This window comes from Lissotriton helveticus, chromosome 5_1 (assembly GCF_964261635.1).
Source record: "Lissotriton helveticus chromosome 5_1, aLisHel1.1, whole genome shotgun sequence".
NCBI lineage: Eukaryota > Metazoa > Chordata > Amphibia > Caudata > Salamandridae > Lissotriton > Lissotriton helveticus.
The window spans coordinates 1,687,060,001-1,687,087,140 of record NC_136065.1 but is presented as its reverse complement, the minus strand read 5'-3'; the positions used below and the strand labels follow the sequence as shown (position 1 = coordinate 1,687,087,140).

Sequence of the window (27,140 nt, the reverse complement as noted above, 5' to 3'; positions counted from 1 at the left end):
GGCAGGCTCATCGTCGAAGATCACAAGTACGTCGATCCCTCCGGTGTCATCAACCAGGCGACAATCTGCGTCTAGGCAGCGATCTCTGTTGGGGCGGGCTCGCCCAACGTTGAGAGACAGGTCTCCGTCGTCGAGGCATGCTCTGTCGCAGGGTCACCGGCGATCGACGTCGAAGCGTAGATCTCTGTCGGCGTCAACTAGGCTACTGTCGACGTCGAGTCAAGCTCCACTGTCGCTAGTTCATCAGCAACCGACGTCGAAGCATACCTCTCCGTCGACGTCATCCAGGCGGCATGCGACGTTGAGACAGGTACCATCACCTCTGTCGGCTTCGAGGCGACATTTGACGTCTAGGTCTAGATCCCCTCCAGTGTCACATTCGACGTCGAGACCAAGAAATTCGACGACGAGGGATCGTTCAACGTCGAGGAGGATTTCTCCGTCAAACCGGCTATCGGGGAGATCACAGCCACGTTCACCCTCAAGAGCAAGATCTATAGGCTCCAGGCATTCCGCGTCTCTCCACTCGACGTCGAGGCGTTCAGAAAGGTCGATGTCGAGGAGGCGTTCAGGATCCAGAGTCTCTCCCATTATGGTGACGCAGAGCAGATCAACGTCAAGGCACTCATCCGGGCGACTTCTCATCGCGACGGGAGGGCGCGCTCAAGAACCCATGGGGCCTCGTCGCATTCCATCAGAAGTTCCCCACAGACAATTGCGTCATCTCGCAGAACTTCCATTCATTCCCAAGAGCCTGCAGGTTTGCCACCAAGAAGTTATCCAAGGAGGTGGAGATCCCCTTCGGTGCATCTCTCTCCCAGGTGGCTGCAACCTCTACATCACTGGAAGCCAGCATCGGCAGGTTGTACTCAAGGGGCGGCTGAATACTCGAGCCCTTTGCATAGATCGCCTTTGCAGCGCTTGGTGCAAGAAGTGGATAAGTCACCTAACACTCGCACCAGAGAGCATCGTGGCAGATCCCCTGATCGCAGGTCTGCACTTGGTCATCAAAAAAGGCGGCGAACACCATCTTGGTCATCATCCACAACGCACTCATCTAAGAGGGATTATTCTCCTACCCTCACAGATAGTCCGCCTAGCAGAGTGTCACCCATTGACGACGGGAACACTTTACATGACGTGCTTACCAGGGGGGCACAGAAGTTGGGCATTACCATGGCCACTACTCAAACAACTATGTCCATTATCTTTGAGACGCTACAACAAAGATCTGTGTCAAGACCCCTGCACCCCTTGGTACCGGGAGTCATCGAACCTGTAATGCACGTTTTTCTAGCTCCAGCTTCAGCAAAAGCAGCTCCTGACTCTTGAGGGAGTAAAGCCTGTGGCTCGGCGGCTTCCTCTTTACAGGTTTCCAACGCTGCAGCCCTGTTGGGGCGATACGACAGATCCCTGTAGGATTCCTTGGATCGTTTTAAAAAGAAGCTTCCGAAGGAAGATCAGCAGGACTTCTCGGAAATTATCAAAGAAGGCGCTCTGGTGTCCAACCAAGGGATAAGCCAGGCAGCTGACGGTGTATCTCTGGCTGCTCATTCAAATGCCCATGGAATATATGCACGTCACACCTCTTGGTTATGCCTCACTGCGTTAAAGCCTGATGCACAGCAGAGCATATTGAATCTCCCTTTTTTGGGTACTTCCCTGTTTGGGGCCCATACAGACGAGGAGATGGGGAGGATGAAGGCAGAATTGGAGACTTTGAAGGCGGTGGGCCTTGAGAAAAAGAAAGAGTTCAGGAAGAATTACAGGACTTATAATCGCAAAGGTAACCAACAGAGGGTTCAAACCCCTCAATGGTCACAAAGCAAGCAGGGGAAATCCCAATATCGGGGCCAACGCTCCTTAAGAGAAAGAGGAGGACACCAGCAGCAATCCACCTCCACAGCAAAGACCACGGGAAAGCAATGAGTCAATGCTTCCTCTAGCACCGTTGCGCACTCCTGTGGGAGGAAGTATAGCGCACTACTACAGATTAACGACTGATCAATGGGTGCTAAATATACTAGACAATGTATATGCTCTATGTTTTTGTGCGGCTCCAAGAGACTCTCCTCCGGTAAAATCCCGACAGCATCATCTAGACCTCCTGCGTCAGGAAGTGTCAACCCTTCTTAAAAAATAAGCGATAGAAGTGGTTCCCCCAACTCAGAGAGGGAAAGGAATCTATACAAGATACTTACTTGTCCGGAAAAAAGACCAATCAAACAAGTTCAGACCCATCTTAGATCTGCGGAATCTGAACAAATATATCAAAAAAGAAAAATTTCGGATGCCGTCTCTTCATCAAATGTTTCCACACTTGAAGAAAGGCGATTGGATGTGCTCAGTGGACCTTCAGGATGCATACTTCCACATCCCGATCACAGCACGTCATAGCAAATTCCTACATTTCACAGTAGGAAAAGACCATTACCAATTCAAAGTCTTACACTTCGGTCTAAAGTCAGCTCCAAGGGTATTCACGAAATGCATGGCAGTGGTAGCGACAGCTTTACATCTCCAAGGCCTACACGTCAATCCATACCTAGACGATTGGCTGCTAAAGGAATTATCTCCTCTTATGGTGCAGGAACATCTTCTCATCTGTATGAACCTACTTCAACGTTTGGGTCTGCATGTCAATCTGGACAAATTGGTCCTTCAAACAACCCAGTCGCTCCACTATCTGGGGGCCAATATCAACTCCATCCTAGGAAAAGTGTTTCCTTCGATGGAAAGACTGTCATCAATGAGGGTCAGAGGCAACATCATCCACCAGACTCCTCAGCCATCAGTAAGACAAGTGGCTTCTTTGCTGGGCTCAATGGCCTCCTGCATCTTCCTGATACCCAACGCCAGGCTGAGGATGAGGCCACTTCAGCAAGACCTGGAAGACAAATGGAATCATTCCTCGGGTCAATGGAACTACCGGATTCTACTATCCCCCATTGCGAAGAAGTCAATCCTCTGGTGAATGCATCCACAGAATCTCATGGTGGGAGTTAGTTTTCACCAACCTCTGCCAGTGCAATCCCTGATTACGGACGCTTCTCTTCGGGGCTGGGGTGCACATCTAGGTCCACTTCAGACACCGGGCAGATGGACCTCCAACGAGCAAACTTATCATATCAACATGCTGGAACTGCGGGCAGTTCAGGTGGTTCAAACGGACAACACAACCACTATGTACTATTTAAACAAACCATGTGGAACACGTTCTCGTTCTCTCGAAGCCCAAGCGATTTGGCACTGGCTGCTAGCCAGGAACCTATCGATCTCGGTAGTCCATCTGCCAGGGTAACAGAATGTTTGAGCAGACTCTGAGAAGTTAGCCTGGTATATGATGTCCACTAGTCTAGTGGGCACCTTGCACCAGTCTAAACGACCCTTATGGTGGTTGGTTGTAAAGTCAACCTTATAGACCTGCTATCCTAGTGGTAGCGTGGACCAGCAGTCTTAGGCTAAAACTTCAGAGAGCATGTGAAGCCAGCTGTTTTACCATATATAATCCCTTGAATACCAAATTAAAGGACACCACACAAGGTATATATCAAATATATAAGTGTATTTATTTCTAACACAACCCCTCTGAACGCTTTATGAGGTCAGAGATCGAAATACATTACAAGTTACTCATTCAGCATACTTTAAGTTGCACAAATACAATTCTTCCGTAGGGGCCTCACAAACTATATACTAAGTAAGTGGTATAAGAACCAGGCCTAGGGAATCGTTGGGGCTACACTACAGAACCAAAGGTTAGGAAGTAGGAGTCCCACGGGAGACACGTGCAGTGTGGGAACACAGACGCAAGTTACCATTGACTTACAATGGAGAACGAAGAAGTCACAAAGTTACTGATTAAGGACACTTCCGGGTGGACTACGGTGAAACCTCTTTAAACTAGGACGCTTGGATAGTTAATACCCACGGGAGCACCGGAGTACTCGAGTTACCTCACCCAGGGAAGGCGGGTGCATAGGTGTCTTTTCGTGTTGGGTTTCGTCTATGCTTTCAATGAAGACCTGCAAAAGAAGTGCTGCAGGCGGCCAAAGGAAGAGTGTCCGGGTGGATCCAAGGGTGGATCAAGGAACTGAAGAACCTGAAAGCAGAGGGGACAGAGTCTGGGTCACTAGCCAGTGACCATGGAGGAACCAGGATGGAACCAGGTGATGTCGCGATGCAAACAGGTGAAGAGGTGAAGCTTGTCTCTGAAGTCACAAGGACCAGGAGGCGTCGATAACGACCAGAAGCTGGAGTCCAGCTGTCCCACGAAGGCTCTAGTTTACTGCGGTGTCGGTATCCGGATTGGACCCAACAATCCTAGATAATCACAACCCACGCAGGAAGTGAAGATTCGCTTCAGGTCCGACCAGCAAGATCTGAGGTGCTTCTCTTTTAGAAGGAAGCTGGAGCAAGCCCAGAGCAACCCGGCAAGCCTTGGAAAATCAAAGGATCGTCTTCAGAGGGCTCAGTAGCCAACGGGCTAGCAACCGGGAAGACGTGTCGAGCTGAAATGCAGGAGCGGGCCCCATGCGGCACTCGTGGAGTAAGGAGGGCTGAGCTCGGGTGCAAGTGATGCTCAGGTCTGGGGCTTCTCTTACCCCAATGCACAACTGCGAGGGTGCCTCGGGCGTTGCACAATTAGCAAAGTGTTGGTAGTCCAGGATAACCGATCCCACGTCTCTCGTGTCCGCCACGGGCCTCAGCTTTGCTGTGGATGTGGATAGAAGTCGGAGAAGTCTGGAAGTCCAGTTTCAGAATCGCTGAGTCGTCGGGTTCCCGCTGGAGCGTCGACAAAGCAAACCGGCAAGTTACTGGTGGTGCCTGTTTGAACAAGGTGGTCACTCCTTGACCACAAGGGAGATCTTCTTCAGTCTTCTAGTCAGCATAGAATGTCGAAGTCCAAGAGTTCTGTATCGTAGATTCTTTCCAGGGTAATCTGATGTCTATAGTTACAGCTCCTAACTTTATACCAAACTAAGGGGCTGGATTACCTGCTAGGTCCTTCCTATGGGTGGACCCTGAGAAGGGGGTGGTTACACCCCTTTCTCTTTGTCCAGTTTCGCGCCAGAGCTGGGGCTGGAGTGCCCCAGCAACTGGTTTGAACCGGGCTATGCATGGAGCACCTTGTGTGCCCCAGGCAGTGTCTCATTTTGCAGCCTCCCTGCCCAGTACACTAAAGCTTGTCTGGGGAGGTGCTAGCACCTCCCAAGGCAGGAAACCTATTGTCCAGGCCTCCCCTGTCGAAGTTTCGTCCAGCAACAGGAGGTCAGACTCGTCTCTGTGGCAGCAGCATCCATTTTGTGATGCTGAGGCTCTGTTTAACTTTAACCGGGTAAAGCAGTAACCAACATGTCTTCTCCCTCTCGAAGGGTGGAATGCTACCCCCGCCGCCAGAATTGGCGGGGGGGGGGTAGTATTCCAAAGTGTTTGACACCTTACACGACATGTTTTGATAAAGTCAAACCAAAGTTAGCATTAACCGCGAGGATTATAATGCACTTAAGAGTATATGGTATGGCTATATCATAGAACATCTATAAGGACATGGTTCCGAAAGCTGCAGAGGGGCTCAGCTCATGCTAGGGCACACTCTCACATAAAACTAAGCACTCTGCCTCCAGGATTGTTAAGGCCTGCCATAGGAGTGACTTATAGGTTACTATGTGTCTATATACGAGGTAGATATAGGTATACTATATCTAAGTAAGGGGTGATTACACCACCTTACCCCAAGCGTGAGTGATCAGCCTGTGGTGTCAGTTTGGATGGCCAGCCAGGGGCGGCATAATACATGCTGCAGCCCCTGGTAGGCCTTGGATGCACCTATGCCCTGGGTACCTATGGTACACTATACAGGGGCTCACAAAGGTGACCCAATACCCAATCAGGTATGTACCTAAAGTACATGGCATCAATTTAGAGAGCTGGGCTGTGGGTCTGATTAGCAGGCCCACAGCTACACTAAAGTCGAAAAACCAGTAAATCACAGCAAAAAGTGGGGGTGACCATAGGAAGTAGACCCTACTCTCCTACACTGACTCCCTCAGTCGTCCTTTCCAAGAGCAAGAAGACTGGGTGCTCACTGACGACGTGGTGGCAGACATTTTCCAGCAGTGGGGTCATCCCTGCATCGACGTCTTTGCAGACGAAGAAAACAAAAAATGAAGAAAACAAAAAATGCCACGCCTTCGCATCCAGGTTTTACCGACCAGGAACTAGAGGGAATGCAGTTTTGATAAACTGGTCAGGGACGTTTGCATACGCCTTTCCACCCCTCCCTCTCATTCCGAAGGTAGTGGCAAAACTCCTGCGATCCAGTATGGAGATGATCCTAATAGCACCGGAATGGCCTCACCAATGGTGGAATCCGGATCTGTTGTACCTGGCAAATCACCCGCATCGGAGGCTTCCACGCAGGCCGGACCTTCTTATCAAGATGGGGGGAAGATCTTACATCCCAGCCTTCCCTCGCTCAGTTTGACAGCATGGCTCCTGAAGTCCTGCAGTATGGACATCTAAACCTTCCCCCCAGACTGCGTGGACATTTTACGGGAGTCAGAGGCCTTCCACAAGAACCTCGTACTCTCGGAAGAGTAAGAGGTTTTACTTGTGGTGTGTGCGGAATGGTTAGAGTCCAGTTAACGGGCAGGAGGAGGTCATCTTGCCATACTTGCTCTATTTGGCCAAGTCTGGGTTAAAATACTCCTCCATAAAGGTACATTTTGCAGCCATTACAGCGTATCTTAAATCTCCTAACCAACCTTCTTTTTTTCAACTACAGGTGGTTAAGGACTTCCTACAGGGGTTAAAGAAAGTTTACCCTCCTGTTAGACCTCCTTCTCGGGAGTTGAATCTCGTATTGTCCAAGTTGATGGGCCCTCCTTTTGAGCCCATCCATAAAGCAACATTGCAACACCTTTTGTGGAAGGTGGCTTTTCTGGTAGCAATCACTTCTGCGCGCAGAGTAAGTGAAATTCCAGTGCTATCTTCCAAAGAGCCCTATACAGTCTTCCACCATAATAGGGTGGTGATGCGAACCCACCCTTCCTTTCTACCAAAGGTTGTGTCGGAGTTCCATGTAAATCAGACGATATCTGAAAGAAACAGGTTAGTATTAGATTCCTTACCTTAGAATATCCCCAGGCGTCAGTCTGGATCCGGAAACTTTTGCGTAGCAGTACCCCTGCGCGTCGGTAGGCGTCGTCTGCAGGCGTCCCCTGCGGCTCCGCGTCGTCGGCGTCGTGCGCCGTGATGACGTCGCTGGAGTATATAGACGCCGCCTCCGCGCGCTGACGTCAGTTCTTCTTTTTTCCGCGCCAGTTAGCGCAGATCCGAAGAGCAGTACTCCGGTCTTTTGACCTAGTTTTGTTAACTTTAACTCTTCTTCAAGGTGCCGGTAGGATGCCCGGGTTTAAGAGTTGCGACGGGTGCGACCGAATGATGTCGGTCACCGACCACCATCGACTCTGCCTCCGGTGTCTGGGCGCGGACCACGACGTCGAGTCTTGCGTCGACTGCCGGGCCTTGACAGGTAAAGCTAGACGGGAGCGGTCCCGCAAGCTGCTCGAACTCAGAGTGTCGGCCCCGCGTCGAGAGCGGTCCCGGTCCGGTCGGAGGTCGAGGGAGCGGTCGAGGGAGCGATCGCGGAGCCGCCATGAGCGCTCCGGGAGTCGCCACCATTCCTCCGGTTCATCAGGTAAGCGTCACAAGAGGTCGGGGCGTCATCATCGTACCCCCGACTCCCCCCGACGCCCGCGTGATGCGGCCGGGGGTTCGGGTGGCCCCACCCCCGCGGCCCCGATCGGGTCGCCGACGCCGTCTGCCCCATACCCGTCGGTCCCTGGGGAAGGCGCGTCGCGCGAGGAGATTGAGGCGTTCCTCATGGCTATGAGGGCGATGTCTCCTCCGGCGGGGCCTACGGCGCCTGCGGGCCCGTCGGTCCCGTCTGGGAGCCCGAGCGGTTCGGGTGCACCTGCCCCGACGCCGCCGAGTGCTCCGGCCCCGGCGCCGCCGGCGGCTCCGGCCCCGGCGCCGCTGGGCCCTTCAGGGTCGTCGCCGGCTGGTCCTCCGGCCTCCCCGGCGCCGATTCCATTGAGGCAACCCGTGGTGCCGCCTCCGCGCGGCGCCGTGACTCCGCCGTCGGTTCCGGCCGGCGTCGGGTCCCCGGCGCCGCGCGGCGCCACCCCCGATCCCTCTCTGACTCCTGACGCGGAGTCGGACCGGTGTCGTCCGACGCCGAGTCCGGCGACGTTGGGGCCCATTGGCTCCGAGGAGCCGGTTTACATCGTCGACTCGTCCTATGGCGATGAGGACGAATATGGAGAGGGTTGGGAGGGGTCTGAGGACCCTTTGTCACGAGCCTGCCAGTATGACGTGGACTGGGTAGGTGACTTAGGTGAGGCCAGTGGTCTGGACGAGTCGCCCAACCCTGGGTTTGTCTCGCCTTCCCCTGTGGCGTCGGAGGCGGGGGCTGCCTATTCGGTGGTCCTGATGAGGGCTGCCAAGGCTTTGCGCCTTGAGCTCCCCGTCGCTAAGGTGAAACCTAACATCCTCACCGAAGTATTTAAGCCGCAGTCGTGCCCACAGGAGCCTCTGCTGCCATTTAATGTCCTTTTGGGCACCTGGTCCAGGCCCGCTTCCGGTGCACCGGTTGACCGGAACGTTGCCAGGCGTCACCGTCCGTGTTCGGACGACCCTGCCTTCCTTTCCACCCATCCCTCCCCGGAGAGTCTGGTGATCCAGGCCTCCACTTCCCAGTCCGCATTCCCGTCGGCTCCGCCCGATCGGGAATCGAAGCGATATGACCAATTTGGCAAGAAGGTATTTTCGTCTGAGTGCTGGACTGCGGTCTTGTAATACCGCATGCCTCTTGGGCCGCTACACCCACTCTCTGTGGGACACGGTCGCGGAGTGTCTGCCGCAGTGCCCGCAGGAGGTGCGGGACAAGCTCAACCAGGCCTTGGTTGAAGGCCGGGACGCGGCGAGGTATTCGATTAGGTGTGGTCTTGACACGACCGACTCGCTGGGACGGGCTATGTCCACGACGGTGGCGATTCGTCGCCATGCTTGGCTGAGATCCGCCAACTTCTCGCCGGATGTCCAGACTGCCCTCATGGACATGCCTTTCGATGGCAGTCGCCTGTTCGGTGACAAGGCGGACAACGCGCTTGAGCGCTTCAAGGACTCCAGGGTCACGGCCAAGTCCTTGGGTCTTTCGACCCAGCGCCAGCAGCAGGGTTCGTTTCGCCCCTTTCATGGCCAAGGAAGGGGCGGTCCCACGCGTGCTGCCAGCCACGCGCCGCAGAACGCTCCCCAGCGCGGTGGCGGCCGTGGTTTCCGCCGTGGTGGCGGTAGAGGGCAGCGGCGAGGTCAGTCCACACCTCCCCCCGCTGCAGCCTCCAAATCTTCCTAGTCCGAGCTTTCGGGCCCATGTGACGCCAGTGGGTGGCAGGGTTCGTCATCACCACTCCCACTGGTGCACGATTACATCGGACAGGTGGGTGCCGCAGCTCGTCCGAAGGGGCTACTGCCTCCCCTTCGAGTCCACTCCTCCAGCCATGCCACCGCAGAACCACCGTGTGTCGGGGGACCACTTGACACTTCTGCAGGAGGAAGTTACGGCCCTCTTGGCCAAGGGGGCCATCGAGCGCGTTCCTGGGCCAGAAGTGGGGTGTGGTTGCTACTCCCACTACTTTCTGGTGCCCAAGAAGGACAAAGGGGGCCTTCGTCCTATCTTGGACCTACGGGACGTCAACGGCTTCCTCCGGAAGGAGAAGTTCAAGATGTTGACTTTGGCTCAGGTCTTGGCTGCTCTAGACCCACAAGACTGGATGGTAGCGTTGGACTTGCAGGATGCGTATTTTCACATCCCCGTCCTGCCGGCCCACCGGCGTTACCTGCGGTTCACGGTAGGCCACGAGCGCTTTCAGTTTATCGTGCTCCCATTCGGCCTTACCAGCGCCCCACGGGTGTTCACGAAAGTGATGGCGGTGGTCGCAGCTCATCTGCGCCGGTTAGGGGTTTCAGTCTTCCCCTACCTCGACGACTGGTTGTTGAAGGCGGGCTCGCCCCAAACAGTCGTCCACCACCTTCAGATGACGGCAGACCTCCTGCACGAGCTGGGGTTTTCCATCAATGTGCCGAAATCACACCTGTGTCCCTCTCAAAAGCTCCTTTTCATCGGAGCGGTACTCGACTCGGCGCAGTTTCGGGTTTATCCTCTGGAACGGCGGGTCCGGGATATTCAGGCTCTGATTCCCATCTTTCAGCCGTTGTCCCGGATTTCGGTCAGGTTGACGCTGCGGCTTCTGGGGCTGATGGCCTCCTGCATCCTTCTGGTGCATCACGCCAGGTGGCGGATGCGGGCTCTGCAGTGGGACCTGAAGTTTCAGTGGGCCCAGCATCAGGGCAACCTGTCCGACCATGTCCTGATCTCGGAGGGCACTGCGAGACAGTTGCAGTGGTGGCTTACGGACCGCGATTGGGTCAGAGGCAGATCCCTCTCTCTTCCCCAACCGGAGCACGTGGTTGTGACGGACGGGTCCCTCCAGGGCTGGGGTGGCCACTTGGGAGAGGCGGAGATCAGAGGCATCTGGTCTCCGGCGGAGTCCCGGCTCCATATCAACATGTTGGAGCTGCGGGCGATTCGCCTAGCACTGAAGGCATTCCTCCCCTTTGTCAACGGGAGTGTAGTGCAGGTGTTCACGGACAACACCACCGCCATGTGGTACTGCAACAAACAGGGCGGTGTGGGGTCGTGGACCCTTTGCCAGGAGGCTCTGCGCCTCTGGCAATGGCTGGAACGTCAGGGCGTGACTCTGACGGTTCAACACCTGGCAGGTTCTCTGAACGCCAGGGCGGACGAACTCAGCCGTCGGTGCTCGGTGGATCACGAATGGCGTCTGAACTCGGACGTGGCGAACGGCCGCTTTCAGCAATGGGGAGAGCCTTGGTTAGATCTATTCGCCACAGAAGAGAACACGCAATGTCATCAGTTCTGCGCGTTGGAGTTTCCAAGACGGCACTCGCTCGGCGACGCCTTTCGGCGCGAGTGGAGCTGCGGTCTGTTGTACGCCTTTCCGCCTATACCACTTCTGCCCAGAGTGCTGAAGAAGATCAGGCGCGACCGGGCCCAAGTTATCCTTGTGGCTCCGGACTGGGCTCGAAGATACTGGTATCCCGAGCTACTCAGCATGTCAGTCGGTCCCTCGATCCGCCTGCCCCTTCAGGAGGACCTTCTGTCGCAGCAGCAGGGGACGGTCCTCCACCCGAACCTGTCCAGCCTCCACCTCCATGCGTGGAGATTGAGCGGCGACAGTTGAGGCCATTCGACTTGCCTCCTGAAGTCTGTGATGTGATTCTGGCAGCCAGGCGTCCCTCCACAAAGTCGGTATACGCCTGCCGGTGGAAAAGATTTGTGGCATGGTGCACAGCAAAGGCTGTGGACCCCCTTTCTGCCCCTCTTTCCGAGGTTCTCCTCTTCCTTCTTTCTCTTGCCCAGCAGGGCTCTGCTCTGGGCACTATCAAGGGCTACCTTTCTGCCCTTTCCGCCTTCTTAAGGCTACCTGATCAGCCATCCTTATTCAAGTCCCCTATTGTACTGAGATTCTTGAAAGGCATCACGCACATGTATCCTCCTGTTCCGTTCGTGATGCCTCAGTGGGACTTGAACCTCGTTCTGACATTCTTGATGTGCGCTCCCTTTGAGCCGCTTCATTCCTGTCCTCTCAGTCTTCTCACTTTAAAGACGGCCTTCCTGGTTGCCATCACCTCTGCCAGGAGGGTGAGTGAGCTCCAGGCTCTTTCTGTTAAACCTCCTTTCTTGTCCGTCCATCCTGACAAGGTGGTTCTTAGGACTAGGCCTTCTTTCCTGCCCAAAGTAGTTTCTGCTTTTCACATCGGGCAGTCCATCACCTTACCCTCCTTCTTCCCGCCTCCGCATCCTTCAAAGGATGAAGAGCGGCTCCATCGTCTGGACCCAAAACGTGCGCTTTCATTTTACATGGATCGCACACGCCAGTTCCGGGTGGGTGACCAACTGTTTGTTGGCTACGTGGGTGAGAAGAAGGGAAGGGCGGTACAGAAACAAACCATCTCTCGGTGGGTCGTCCTGTGCATCAAAGCATGCTACTCTTTGGCTCGGAAGGAGCCTCCTGTTGGGCTGAGGGCCCATTCCACTCGGGCCACGGCGGCTACTACTGCCCTGGGCCGGGGAGTCCCTTTGCAGGACATTTGCCAGGCGGCTACGTGGGCCTCGCTGCACACCTTTACGAGGCACTACTGCCTGGACAGTCAAGTCCGGAGGGATGGCTTCTTTGGCCGTTCGGTCCTCCAGGACTTTCTGGTGTAGGTTTGTATTGGTTCGCAGACCCACCACCGGGGTTGGTATTGCTGGGGTATCTATTCTAAGGTAAGGAATCTAATACTAACCTGTTTCTTTCAGATGAACAAGTTACTTACCTTCGGTAACGATATATCTGTAAGAAACAGTAGTTAGTATTAGATTCCTTACCGCCCCACCCGTCCTCCCCGTTCTGCGAACTGATACCTAGGGTTAAGGACATCCCTTTCAGGGCCCTAGTTTCAAGTGGCACCAGTGTTAGTTCTCACATGGCTCTGCGTGTTCTGGCGCGGAAAAGCTGTGTGCAAAGAACTGACGTCAGCGCGCGGAGGCGGCGTTTATATACTCCAGCGACGTCATCACGGCGCACGACGCCGACGATGCGGAGCCGCAGGGGACGCCTGCAGACGACGCCTACCGACGCGCAGGGGTACTGCTACGCAAAAGTTTCCGGATCCAGACTGACGCCTGGGGATATTCTAAGGTAAGGAATCTAATACTAACTACTGTTTCTTACAGATATATCGTTACCGAAGGTAAGTAACTTGTTCTTCTCTGCCCTCTTTCTTTCCCAATCCGGCGACACCAGCTCAAAAGTCTCTGCATCCACTAGAGTTCAAGAGGGTTCTCAAGTTTTACTTGGAAGCCACAAAATCCATGAGAAAATCTGACTAATTGTTTGTGAACTATGGTTCTGTTAGAACGGGTTTTCCAACTTCTAAACGAACCATATCAAGATGAATAGTGTCTTGTATAAAGTTATCTTACCTGTTGGCAAATAAACCTTTGTTCGCTTCTCCTAAGGCTCACTCAACTAGGGGCAAAGTGGCAATAGTAGCTTTCCTACAAAATGTACTGATGGCCGAGATTTGCAAATCGGCAACTTGGAAATTGGTCCATACATTTACCAGGCATTACTGCCTCGATTCAGACTCCAGAGCAGATACCCAAGTGGGACAATCTTCCTTGCGCAATCTGTCCCAGTGTTGTTTTTTCGGAGTCTGTGTTCGCCTAAAGGCGGTTTTCTATGTCTGAATAGTTCTCTGTTTACTTGCCCGCAGGATGAGGGGATGGGCTTGCTATTCTATTCATGTGCTTATGACTATTGATGAGGATCCCCTGGAAGAGAAGGATTAGTTACTTACCTTTAATCCTAGTTCTCTTCCAGGGGTATCCTCATCAAAGTCATAAGCAACCCACCCGCCTTCCCGGGCAAGTGAACATGAAATATGCATCTGTTTCAAAAATGGTCTGCGGTTATCCGCAAAGAGCAACTGACCTAACTGTCACCCCTGAGGCATGATCGGAGCTAGGGGTCATGGCTGCCTTAAAGGCACAGTGCCAGTTTTATTGTTACTGTTTGTGCGTTAGCTTTTCAGCTTTCTACACTGATGTTTTCGCTACAATGCAGCCTATGTGCTGACAATGCTTTTACTTTTCTTGCAGGATTACCTTTTCTGCTGTATAATAAAGCAGTTTTCAAAGGCTTTCTTTCTCCCTGCTTTATTGGAATGTATTTATGTGCAAAGACTTCTCTTGCTGCATTGTTCAGCATGTCTAAGGAAGGCTGCATTGTATATATATAAATGCTTTTCTGGATGTTTAATGGAGGAGCCTGACTCACTTGCGCCTTCAACCTACCAAAGAATGCCACTAGAGCAAAAAAAGAACGGCACATGGAAGGGATTCAAACAGGACAATATCCTGTTATGTGTGTTTTTGATGGGCTGCTCCGTGCCCATTGTGCGAGTATATATGTGTTTGTGTGTGTGTGTTAGTGTGTATGTGTATATATATATACTGATTGTGTGCTTCCCGGATCACACTTCCCAGAATGCACAGTCTCATTTGAGCCTCCCATCGGTGGGTGTGTTATATATAAAATGGGGAAGTGGGTCGGCGGTTGCGCACACCGCTTCCGTTAAAGCCCCTGAAGAGAAGCATATGGAGCTTCGAAACGCGTCGGGCAGATCCCGTACGGAGCGGCGTCTACGAGTGGATCCCCGTCCTCACCTATACATAAACCAAGCTGCTGTTCGCGTGCTACTCAAAGGTGGACACCTTCGAGCATTGATTTATACGCGGCCGTCCAGCCGCGGAGTATGCACCACCCCTGTACCCTGGGGGTCACTTAAGTGAAGCAGCAGTCGTACTTGGAATCGAGGACGGGCCCACTTGTGGAGTCCATACAGGACTAGATTGTGTGCTTCCCGGACCACACTTCCCAGAATGCACAGTCTCATTTGAGCCTCCCATCGGTGGGTGTGTTATATATAAAATGGGGAAGTGGGTCGGCGGTTGCGCACACCGCTTCCGTTAAAGCCCCTGAAGAGAAGCATATGGAGCTTCGAAACGCGTCGGGCAGATCCCGTACGGAGCGGCGTCTACGAGTGGATCCCCGTCCTCACCTATACATAAACCAAGCTTCTGTTCGCGTGCTACTCAAAGGTGGACACCTTCGAGCATTGATATATATATATATATATACATATATATATATATATATATGTATGTATATATATATATATATATATATATATATATATATATATACACACACAGCAACCTCCGTTTCCAACGCAAGCTCGTCCTCCCACAAACTCTCCCAGGAAACAGACACGGACCCTAGGTAATCGGATGCTTATTTCTTTATTCTGCTGTCGCCATAACGTTTCGGCTCACCTGAGCCTTGATCACATGACAGCGTGTTAAGGTGAAGGGTGAGTTTTTAAAGTGCAAGTGCTAACAATTGATTGGGTCACAGTTTAGTAAACAGTGAAGACAAGTCAGAATTCACTTTGATATTGCCATCACACTACAATACTGTTTCCAGTGCATAATACTAAAACATTGTATTAAAAACAGTAATATGTAATTTATAATTTATGTAAACATAACTCGTCATGTATGTCGACATTGATGTTAATAAAGACAATACTGGGTTAAATCCCCTATGTACAATGTAATGCCGTGTTAATCTAAACTGTATACATAAAAACGGATAACCCATACCTAATGTGAAAAATGAGTGTATGTGCAAATGTGCAAATAAAAAAAATATCCAACTAACAGATTGAGCCCAGTCTGTTTTAATCCTAAGACATCATGTAGTTACCTTATGTGCTCCCTGATTATACTGATTGGAGGATGTCCAACAGATCCCTATTGGACATAAACGGAAAATACTGGTCACAAATAACATACCGATAATATTGAGAAAATCTAAGATATATCGCGGGTATGAGGAGGAAGGAGAAACTACAGTTAATTCATATCATCTCATCTATGTCTCTTACTGTAAAGACATTTAACAACCAATTTACCAGTATGGGTGGGGTGAAGATCTAGTGCAAAGTAGCGCAAAATAATTTTATTTAATCTATTGTTAATTCTAGAATACATTCTATTATACTGTACACAGTTAAAAACTAAGACTCTATAGTCATATTAAAATATTAAATAGTAGAAAAGCTAAAACAACTTAATAAGAGTTCAGATTCCAGCACTATTAATTACAAATGTAGACTATCTAATCATATACTGCCAGATCCTAATGTAAACAAGTATACAAATCTTCTGTGAGATTTAACCCACAAGGCTGCTTGGTATTGAGCCTTAGAATGTATTTAGTTTCAAGTTTGCGTAGCTTTGCCTCCCTATTACCTCCACGCCTACTGGCTAGAATGGTGTCCACCACAAAATATTTCAAACCCTTGTTGTTACTTTGATACAACTGCTTAAAATGACGTGCAACTGGGTAGGTGTTATCCTGAGACGTTATTGCTCTTAGATGCTGCAGAATACTTTATGCACGGGGAGCTTTGTGCTCCCCACATAACGTAAACCGCAGGGGCACTCATGGACGTATACAGCAAATTCCGTTTTACACGTTAATAATTTGCTGATCTGTTGTTCGTGATCACTGAATCCGTCCTTGTATGTAAGTTTATTTGTGCCATGTGTGCAGGCTTTACAGGTTTTACACCTGAAAAAACCTTTGTTGTTCTTCAACCACACAGATTTATCCAACATCTCAGGTCCAGTATCCACCAACCTATCCCTCATGTTGGGGGCTTTGCTGAATGTGATGGAGGCCTTTTTAGGTAATACATGGCCAATAACAGGATCTTTAAGTATTATTGGCCAGTTCCTGTTGATAATTCTCCGAATTTCTTTATGTTGGTTACAATAACCAATGATAACTCGAAAAGGGTCTACTGTAACAGTGTCTCCTGAACTAGCTACTGTTCTTTGTTCAGATATTTCAGCCGAGGTATCATATTTAGCCAAAAGGGTTGAACGGTCTATTCTCATAGATTTTAATACTGCCTTGTTTATGACGCTGATGTGGTAGCCACGTTCTAAGAACCTGTTGGTGCTTGCTGCCTGTGCCTCCAATAGATCTTTATCATTGCTGCACAGTCTTCTAAGGCGCATCATTTCACCATATGGGATACTCCTCACCAAATGGGCAGGATGTAGAGTGGTATTTCCGGCTGTGCTTTTGCGGTACACCCTCTTCCAATTTATCACCACTGGCATACACTTCTGTGTCCAAGAAGGGGACTTGTTTCAGACTCTTAGTAACAGTGAACTTTAATATTATATTGATTTTCGTTAAGTTCACCTGCAAATTTAACTGCCTCTTCTTGACTGCCCCTCCAGACCACGAACAAATAGTCTATAAAACGATACCAGGCAATGACATTGGTTGCCATTTCATGTTTGAAGCAGGTTCTGAGGACCAGTTCTTCCCAAGCCCCCATGTGCAAACATGCGAAACTTGGGGAGAAACTGGCCCCCATTGCTACTCCCTGTCGCGGTTTATAAAGCAAGCTATTAAACATGAAAACATTGTTTTCCAGACAAAACTTAAGCATTTAAACAAGCATCAGATTGGGTTGGTCAAATCTGTCATCCCTCCGTTCAAGGTAGTATTTTACTGCCAATATACCGTCATGATGACTGATACTGGTGTAAAGGGCTGTAACATCCAACGCCAGCATCCAATCACCAGGCTGTCACTGGATGTTCCTGAGTTTACATAAGAAATCCCATGTGTCTTGGATGTATGAATCCAGGGATGTAACATAAGTTTGTAAAAAATAATCAATATACACGGATGTTTTTTCAAGAAGACCCCCTCTGGCAGTGATTATAGGTCTACCTGGCGGATTGGCAATATCCTTATGAACTTTTGGTATAAAGTAAATGGAAGGGGTAACTGGATAATCAGTTTTCAAATATTTATATTCACTATCAAATATCAATGTCTTTGCTCTCCATCTAGACAGTAGTGAATGAAACTCACTCTGCATATTCTTGATCACTCTGCATTCACTCTTACATAATGGTCACGATTGTTTAGTTGTGCATATGCTTCATCATATTGAGCCCTTGTAAGTAATACAACATTGCCCCCTTTGTCACTGGGGGCGGACAATAATATTCTTGTCCTTGTTGAGCTTAGATACCAGCAGTTCATAATCCACTGTCAGTTGGTTATGCTTATAGTGGTCTTTGCATGTTTTTCTGTGTAAATCCTTAAGTTCAATGGTCACATTCTCATGAAATACATCGATACCGTCACGTGGCATAACAGGGCAAAAGGTAGAGGGCGGTTTGAATGGTGTCAATGGGGCCAATCCTGGGGTACTGATATCCGGTACAGTTCTATTTGTGCCCATCGTCATTAAATCTGCTCCTTCAGTTACCCAAAGATCTAGCATTTCTTGTGACAAGGTGGTTGTTGAATTCTCCTGACTTGATGCAACGCTAGCTGGCTGAAGACTGGCTTTTTTTGTCATATGAAATTTATCAATTTAAGTTTCCTTGTTGCTTTGTATATGTCAGTTGGAGCCGCCGCATAGTTCAAATTGGTTTTGGGAGCATAGGACAGTCCCAACTTGAGAATATCTTCTTCCCTGTCAGTAAGAACCATTGGTGTGAGGTTGACGATAGTCAATTGTGAGTTATTTAAATTCATCACTTCTTGGTCCACTGGCCCCTGCCCCGTTTTTTGGGCTGACCTCCGTTTCCTTGTCCTTTGCCTCTGCCTCCTGATGTAGTTTTTATGCTTTCGCTGTAGTTTTTTCGAGTCCCAGGTCTTAGGGACTGGAGACGTTCCTGGCATAAAAAACCTATTTCTTCACCTGGTGACGTTTTTTTCTTTGCTGCTATGGACGCTGCTCCACGTAGTTCAGACTCTGACTCGCTCCCTGCTCCTGAGCTTAAGTCAGACACTGTTGAGTCCGGTTGATTTTTGTGGGCTTTATTGTAGGTCCATCTGCCGCGTGTACTGGGTTTTACTCCCCCCCGTGGCTCCTGTGCGCAAAGAATCATACTTCTTGGAAAACGTAGAAATTTGACCTAGCTCGTAATCCGTTCTATCCCTTTGGAACTTATAGGTTTTTCGATCAATCATTTTCTTCTCCTCTTTTTTCAATCTGATTTTCATTTCATTAATCAGTTTGTCTTTTTCATCTTCTGGACCCATAGATTCCAATTCCTCTTGTAACACTGCAATCTCCTCGAAGTTTGGTGCGGTCTATATCGGCATACTTGATAAGAATCAATACCATACGCCTTGATGCTTCTAATTTACTGTCCGCCCACTCCCTCATGAGATCCGGATTCGGATTGAAGAGACTTCGATTCCCACCATTTACTTTGTTCCTGCTGGGATTTCTTCTCAAGTGTTCTGATTTTATCAAGCAGTGAATCATTTTTGGGGCCACTGGTAACATCCACTCTTTCTCGGATAGCAGCTGGTACAGGGAGATCATCCGAGAACATAGAACTCGCCCGAGCCTTCCTCTTCTTAACGCTGTCGGGTGACATGATGTTATGCAGTAAGAATAAATGCGGGTCACTCGAACCAGTTTGCACTTGTAAAACAAACAAAGTTCCCCCGCGCATCCACAGAACTCTCCGCCCCTGAAATACCTGGTACAATCGATACACGGAGTCCAATTCTTATCCCGGATACCTGCGTTTTTGCTCTGCGGTCCTCACGGGGATTGTTTCACTTCCGGTGTATTCCTCCAGTGACAGGGGGGGTCAGACGCCAATCTTCCTCCCGGAAGTACAAATCACCCAGGAACGCCCGGGTTCGATACCGCTTGATATGCGCCGACCTTCTAGCTTTGATATATATATATATATATATTTGTCACAAATATATATATATATATATATATATGTTTCCGGGGTCCCGCTCATGGGCGGGAATATTCATGTGCTTATGACTTTGATGAGGATACCCCTGGAAGAGAACTAGGATTACAGACAAGTAACTAATTCTTCTTGGTGAACCTACAAGCCCTATATATCCCCAGCGGATGTAACAGTATATTGTTTAAAAAAAATCTGCCATAGTTTGAAGTTAAAGGTGGAAATGGCTGTTTTTTTCAACTAAATGTCAGAATTTCTTTTTTTTCAACTGTTACTTTCTGAAGGATCCACACAAGTGGCCCCTTTTTGAATTCTGAATTTTGTGTACTTTTCAGAAATGTGTAGCTTTGCGGGATCCATTATTGATTTTATACCCGTTTCTATCACTAACTGGAAAAAGGTTGAAAACACTAAAAATAGGAAAAATAGCCTGTCTCTCAGTAAAACGCCAAAATTGTGTTTTTTGACGAAAGAATGCCTGTTCATGAAAGATGGGAAGATGGTGATTTTAGCACCGCAAACCGTTCGTTGATATCATTTGCAGTAAAAAAAAAAAAGACACCACCTTCTGCAGCACTTTTCTCATAAACCCCAAAAGTAACTTGTGTTTTGGCTAATTGTCAGTCCCCTCCAGGGGAATTCCCGAACCCTGGGTGTACCTTTAGAATCTTCAGGATGTATAAAAAAAAAGGATGCAAATATGACGTGAATAACTTATGTGGCCAAAAAGTTATTGGGCCCTAAGAGCAAACTACCCCAAAAGGTCACAAAAGTCTTGGGGGTGGGGGTGGGAGCCTTTAAGAACTTTAGTACCTGTTGTATCCCATCATGCCTCAGACTTACATAGGCGTCAAGATCATAGTCAATAACTATGGTACATCATATGTAGAAGAAGTAGCGATCGACATCGAGGCCAGTGAATAAGATGCCGTCGACTTAGAAAAAAAAGCATTTGGCGTCGCACACAGTAGATAAACGTCCATCAACAGAAATCTATTTTATGTAACGGACAGTGTAAAGGCAACCGTTCACGTCGAGAGAAGGGCACCCTTTACCAAAAAAACATTTCTCCGCTCTGGCTGCAAACCCTTTAACATTGACCTGTGCCCCATACATCACACTCTGAATATTCTAATGAATACATCTGCCTGTGGATTCCTCACCTTTTGAATTAGCCAAATGCGCAGCATTCCACTGAAGCATTTCTCCTCAGCTCTTACACGTCGATGAGGACGTCACAATGGAATGGCTCCACCTGTGACTGTGTGATGTCATCGGAGCCATAAGAAGACCTTGTCGGCGTGCTGATGTCAGTTCCCTTTTTTCTGCACCGTTGATGCGTAACGGTTTTGTGAGATGCTGGCCTGGTATATTGTGTACACTTATGTATGTGGGCACCTTGCACCAATCCATACAACACTCTTGGTGATGTTAGTGGTCTTAGACAACCTTTGAAAGCTCTCTAAGTGGTAGCTGTGGAGAGCAGCATTCAGGCTTAGTCCAGGAGTGTAAAGCAGCTTTTTATTCTCAGAACATAATCTTATGGGTATAGAATAAGTAAAAAAGAACCACACGGTGTATTTATGAAAATATGTATTTATTATAGGACACTCATTAACACATACAGATATCTCCTAGCCGGAGATATACACAATGCACATAATACTTTTCAATAGAAATAGGTAAGTAGCACGTAATATACAATGTTCACCAGGGGGAGACCAAACCATACACTAAAATAGTGGTATGCGAACCTCGACTCGAGTCAAGACTATACCCAGAAGATGTAGAAGTGCAGAGAACCCAAGGAACCACCCAAGTTAAGTAACCAGGAGCCCCACGGAGGCCGTATGCAGAGTGGGAACACAACCGCTGGATCAATGCAAGTCAATGGGTAAGTCGTGGTTGCAATTTTTCAGGACCCTTCTCACTGTACCCTAAAGACCCTGTGCAAGACAGAAGGTTGGAGAACCACCCCACCCGTGGATACCCTAGATACCAGGATACCTACACCTGGGAAGCCGGGTGCATAGGTGTGAAGTGGCGTCAGAAACCGCCGTTGAATCCAGTGGAGGACTTCAGGAAGCTGCAGCTGCTGGGTTAGGTCTGAAGTGTCCGGTGGAAATCAAAGGTGGATTCAAGTCGAGTACCTGCAAGCAGAAGGGACAGAGTCTGTGCCACGCAGGAGTGACCAGGAGGCACGGAAGATGAATGCCCACCCATGTTGAGTGCTGCAGGAAAGATGACTGTAACCTTGGAGCTGCAGCTGTGAGGACCAGGCGATGCTGTGGAAGACCAGGAGCCATTCACGAGCTGTCCCACGTTGGAATGTCGAGAGTTGAGGGGTCTGTGTCAGTCAGCAGCACCAACAAGCCTTGGCAACTGCAAACAACGTGGAAGGAGAAGAATGGTGCAGTGTTAGGACCATCAAAGGTGAAGGTGACTCACCCTAAGCAGAGGAGTCAGGGGAGGCCCAAGCAATCAGAGTAGGCAAAGATTCAAAGATGACCCTCAAGAGGACCTACAGACTGGAGACAGAAGAGAACCTCGAGCAGTTCACTAAAGATGAAGGCCCATGGTGCAAGTGAAGCGGTGAGGATGACTATCTTGGTTACTGGAGATGCTTGAGGTTAGGGCTACCTGGAGCCCGAAGATCTTGGTGGAAGGAACCCAACAAGCCTTTGCAGCTGCAAGTCGAAGTGCTGCATAGTGGTTCTGTTCCTGAGGCTCCGACAAGGGATACTGGCCTCAAACTTGGTGAGAGGACAAGGCAGGCCTCGAGGGATGTGAAGAACCACCACCTGTGTTGCTGTGCCTTTCGGAGTCTGTGGGAGCCCAGGATCAGCAGTCCTGTGAGCTTAGTTCCTGTGCCTGCAAATGCAGGGAAGTGAGTCGCTCACTTCAAGGGAAGATTCCTTCAGGTGTGTTGGATGCCCACAGGTCTTCAAAGGTTACTGTATGGTGCTCAGGCACAGACATTGCAGCAGACTAGCAGGGCGACGAGATCAGAAGCAGCAGGAGTCTTCCCAGTTGTAGCCTTGATACCCAGAGCGAAGTCCAGAGCGCCCAGATGGTTGAAGAAGTGGTATCTGAAATTAATCTTGTCCCTCGACGAATCTAGGGATCCACCCTCCGGTAAGTCCTTAACTACACCAAGGAAAGAGCGGGGATGATTCAGCGTTCCATCCCAGGGTAGGGGTCAGACAGTGGGGAAGATACTCTCATGTCCTTTGTCCAGTTTCGCGCCTGAGCGGGATCACGGCTTCCTGAGCTGGTTTGAACTGGACTGTGCAAGGAGAGCACTAAATGTGCCCTTCAAGCAGACTGAGTGGCGCTAGCAAGCCCTCCCACCCCAACCAGCCCCAATACACTAATCCCTGTCTGGCATGTCACAGGATACCTATTGTTCTGCCTTTCCCAGCTCTAGCTTGACTCAGCAGCAGGAGGGCAGAATCAGGTCTTTGGTCGGGAGCAGCGATGTTGTGCTGTCCAGGTCTAAACGACTGGTACATGGAGCACTGAGGGCCTTCCGGAGGAGCTTTACAGTGCATGGAATAATACCCCCACACCATACATGTTGGATACCAAACATGATAGGATTTGTTACAGTTAATTTCGAGATGGTCTTTGCGTAATGACGCGGTACCCCTCTATATGTTATATGGCTGTCTCATAACCCGGGAGAATGGACTCAGTAGGCTGTAGGGGTGTCCTTTTCATGCCACGGCACCCTCACACTTAGAAGCGAACACCCTGCCTTCAGAATTGAAAGGATGCCTTAGGGGTGACTTATAGGTTTTAAGTGCAGGAACCTTAGATATAGGGAAACCTATATGTTTCGTAAGTGGTGCTAGCACCAGCTTACACAGGCTGTCATAGCAGGCCTGTAGTTACAAATTGAGTAGTCTCCCATGGGTGGCATAATATGTGCTGCAGCCCATGGGGATCCTTGGTGTACCTATGACCTGGGTACCTCAGTACCATATACTAGGGACTGATAAGTGTACACCATTGTCCAATCTGGGATGTACCCAAGTACTTACCATACCAATTTAGGTGAAAAAGCACAGATGCTGGAGTCCTGATTAGCAGGATCCCAGTCAAACTAGTCAGAAACAGCATTACATCAAGCTAAAAGTCAGGGTAACCATAAAGGCAGATTCAATTTCCTACAGGTTTGTTCCCAGGCTCTCTATTTCTGGGAGTTAATTTGTTGCAGATGGTCGTGACTTTGTAGCCTTTGAGGATGGCTACTCGAAGAAAATCAGGTTTCCAGCCAAATAGAGAATGTTGTGGGACAGATGTCCATCACTGACCCCCATGAAGAATGTTTGTGTCTTTCATCGGACCAGGACGTTGGGATGCATACTATGTGCTAGCATATGAATCCTAAAGCACTGAAGAAGAGGGAGGCCAAATTATTCATGGCCAAGGTTAAGAAGTAGAAAGGGGGTCGCAGGAGTTCAAGGACTTGTTCGAAGTTGCAGACTCCATATACTTTGAGGTCGTCAAAGTAACATAAGAAAAAAGGGCACCATGGTTTTATGCGTCGCTCATCGAAGGATGTGACTCAGAAGTCAGTGTCTGTGTCCCAGACGTCATCGAAGGGATGAGATCTCTCCGTCTCCCTCACCTGAGGGGACTCCGGCCTGTCTCCGACAGCAGTTACTGCACTGGCTCCGAGAAATGCAGTGCTCCATTGTTGCTGAAGTCAACCACTTCACCTCTGGCTCCTGGGCCTCTGGCGCCACTACCAGAGTTGAATTTGGTGCCTCCCCGAACAGTTTCATAGCCTGTAGTACCGGATCTGATTTATCCTGCTTTCTCGACTCCTGGTATGGATCTGTCCCATTGTTTTAATGCAATGTTTGGCTTGTTCGCCAGAGCAGGAAACACTACTGGTGCGTCTGTTGGCCCGTGGGTCCATTGGCATGTTCCCTGGGAGGTTTCCCACTTGACTTTCCTCAGACACCTCTCATGCCTTTCATGCTGTGGCTCCAGGAAGTTGGCCTCTTCCGACACCGAGATTTTCGACACCATTGCAATCTTTGGAGGGACCTGTGCCACTGGATGGTTTATCCCAGTCGCCGACTCGACTGGTGTTGTCTACTGTTCGTGTAGACGTCTCTTCGACGCTGATCCCAAAGTCGCCGGCGCCACTGACGCCTGTTCTAAGAATGAGGTCTCTGGTAGAGGCACAAAGACTATTGGTGGGAGAAGATTACCAGGAGGAGCACGGAGAGGCTGAGGAAGGAGAGATTGTGGGTAATGACCTGGATTTTGAAGGTTTACAGGAGGCTAGTGGCTTTGATACATCTCCTGAATGGGAGCTTTAATCTCCAAAGGGTCTGCTGACACAGGAGGTGACCACTTATCACACTGTGGTCAGGATAGCTGCAGATCTCTTGGAGTTGCCTCTTCCTTTAGCGGAATTAAAGTCTAATATCCTGATGGAGGTGCTCCATTCTCCTTCCTCTAGTTCAGAGCCTTTAATTCCCTTTAATGATGCTTTGACAGAGCCTATTCTCAATGTCTGGCAGAAGCTGATGTCCGCTCCAGCGGTGTCCAGGACCGTGGCAAGGGTGTACAATGTGGCTCTGGGGGATCCTGCTTTTCCGTCCACCCATCCTTCGCCTACAAGCTTGGTCGTCCAGGCTTCATGCTCCTTGGGGCAGTCTGCAGGTTCCTTTCTATCTACGCCAGCAGATAGTGAAAACGCATGGAGCAATCAGAAAAATTGTGTTCTCGTCTGGGAGTATACCTCTCACGTCAACAAATGCCACATCCCTTTGGGTCGCTACATGCACGCTCTCATGGACTCTGCCAGGGAGGTGGTCCCAAAATTGCCAGATGAAGTGCAAGGGCATTTCTCAGAGGTGCTGTCGGATGCGCAAGCTGCTGTCTGCCAGGTGATAGTCTGGTCTGGACACTGCTTATTCTGTAGCAATGGCTATTGTATTGTCTGTGGCTTCTTGGAGGCACGCTTAATTGCATGGTTCAGGGTTCTCTCCTTTCGGTGGATCTCACCTGTTTGTGGCTAGAGCGGATTTGGTGCTGCAGCGCTTTAAAGACCGTAACGCCACAGCAAGGCTTTTGGGACGTTAGTATCAGCCCAGGAGCTTTGGACAGTTCCACATGTTTTGTGGCTTTGGGAGAAACTTGTCCTTTCGTGCCCGGCAACAGCCGCAGCAACTGTAGGCAAATCCCTTGTACAGATTCTTTAGGGGGAAAGGGCAGATTTTGTTTGCTTGACAACAGGTCTCCTCCTTCTCTTCAGCCCCTCCAACTGCTGCGGCAGAGAAGCCGCTCTAGCTTCACCACCCTAGAGCATACTTGTCCGTGGAAGGATGGGTGTCCCATTTCCAGCAACATTGGAGGTCTGGTAATACAGATCTCTGGGTGTTGAACATAGTAAAGATTCGGTATGCCCTGCAATTCCTGGAGTCCTTATCCCCCCTCACCCCCCCTTTTATTTGCCTCCCTGTCAGGACTTGTGTTCGGAAGAGCACCTTCTGCTTCTCCATCAGGAGGTTCTGTTATTGCTGCAAAAAGGTGCGCTTGAGGTGGTTCCAGAGCAGGTAAGGTGTCAAGTATGCTACTCCTGGTACTTCCTGATTCTCAAAAATGACTGCCGTTTGAGGGTTTTGAATTTTTACCGCCAATAGGAGAAATTCAAAAAGGTGACTGTGGCTCATGTTCTTCTTGAGCTTCAGAAGGAAGACTGGATGGTGTTGATCGATTTACAGAATGCACATTTTCACATACCCATTCTGGAGTCGCATCGGAAGTATCTCCGTTTTACGGTTGGGTCTCAACACGACCAATTTGCGGTCCTTCCGTTCGCCCTTACTTCCGCACCTCGGATCTTCACAAAGGTGATGACGGTGGTGGCAGCACATCTCAGAAGGTTTGGCATTCCTGTTTTCCCCTACCAGAATGACTGGTTGCTCAAAGCGAAGTCACCAGAGATCCTGTTGCATCATTTGCAAGTAACAACACAACTGTTTGACTTGGGGTTTTGGATAAATGTACCCAAATCTCACCTGATGTCCTCTAAACGCAACCTGTTCATAGGGGCTGTACTGGACACTACTGTATGTCATGCCTTCCTGCCTCTACAGAGGATTCAAGACATCCAATCTATGATTCCACTTTTTCAGAATGGAGCTGCTGCTCCAGTCTTGAAGGTCTTGCGCCTGCTCGGTTTGTTTGCATACTGTTGGTCAACCATGCACAATGGCATATGAGGCCTTCCAGTTGTGCCTTCGCAGGCAGTGGTTTCATCACAACGGAAATCTGAGGTGATGAGAATCTCCAGAGAGACTGCAGTGGAGCTGGTATGGTGGAGTGTTCCAGGCAACCTGTCTCAAGGGAAGCCATTTCAACCTTCTTTGCCTGTGGCCCAGTGGTAACAGATGCCTTCACTCTAGGGTGGGGAGCCCATCTGGGGGATCTGGAGGTCAAACGTCTTTGGTCTCCAGAGGAAAGATTATTTCAAATCCTTCTTCTGGAATTGTTGGTGATACGTTTAGCTTTCAAGGCCTTCCTTTCCTTCATTCGCGGTCAGTCTGTTCAGGTCCTAACGGACAACAATAACTCAATGTGGTACATCAACAAACAT

The 27,140-nt window shown here is 49.7% G+C and overlaps 1 protein-coding gene across 2 annotated transcripts in view; it reads left to right on the top strand.

Annotated features, from left to right (window-relative positions):
• Positions 1-27,140, top strand: part of IPO4 (importin 4) — a 2,629,293-nt gene that overhangs the window by 871,920 nt on the left and 1,730,233 nt on the right. The gene's annotated exons all lie outside the window — the stretch shown is intronic.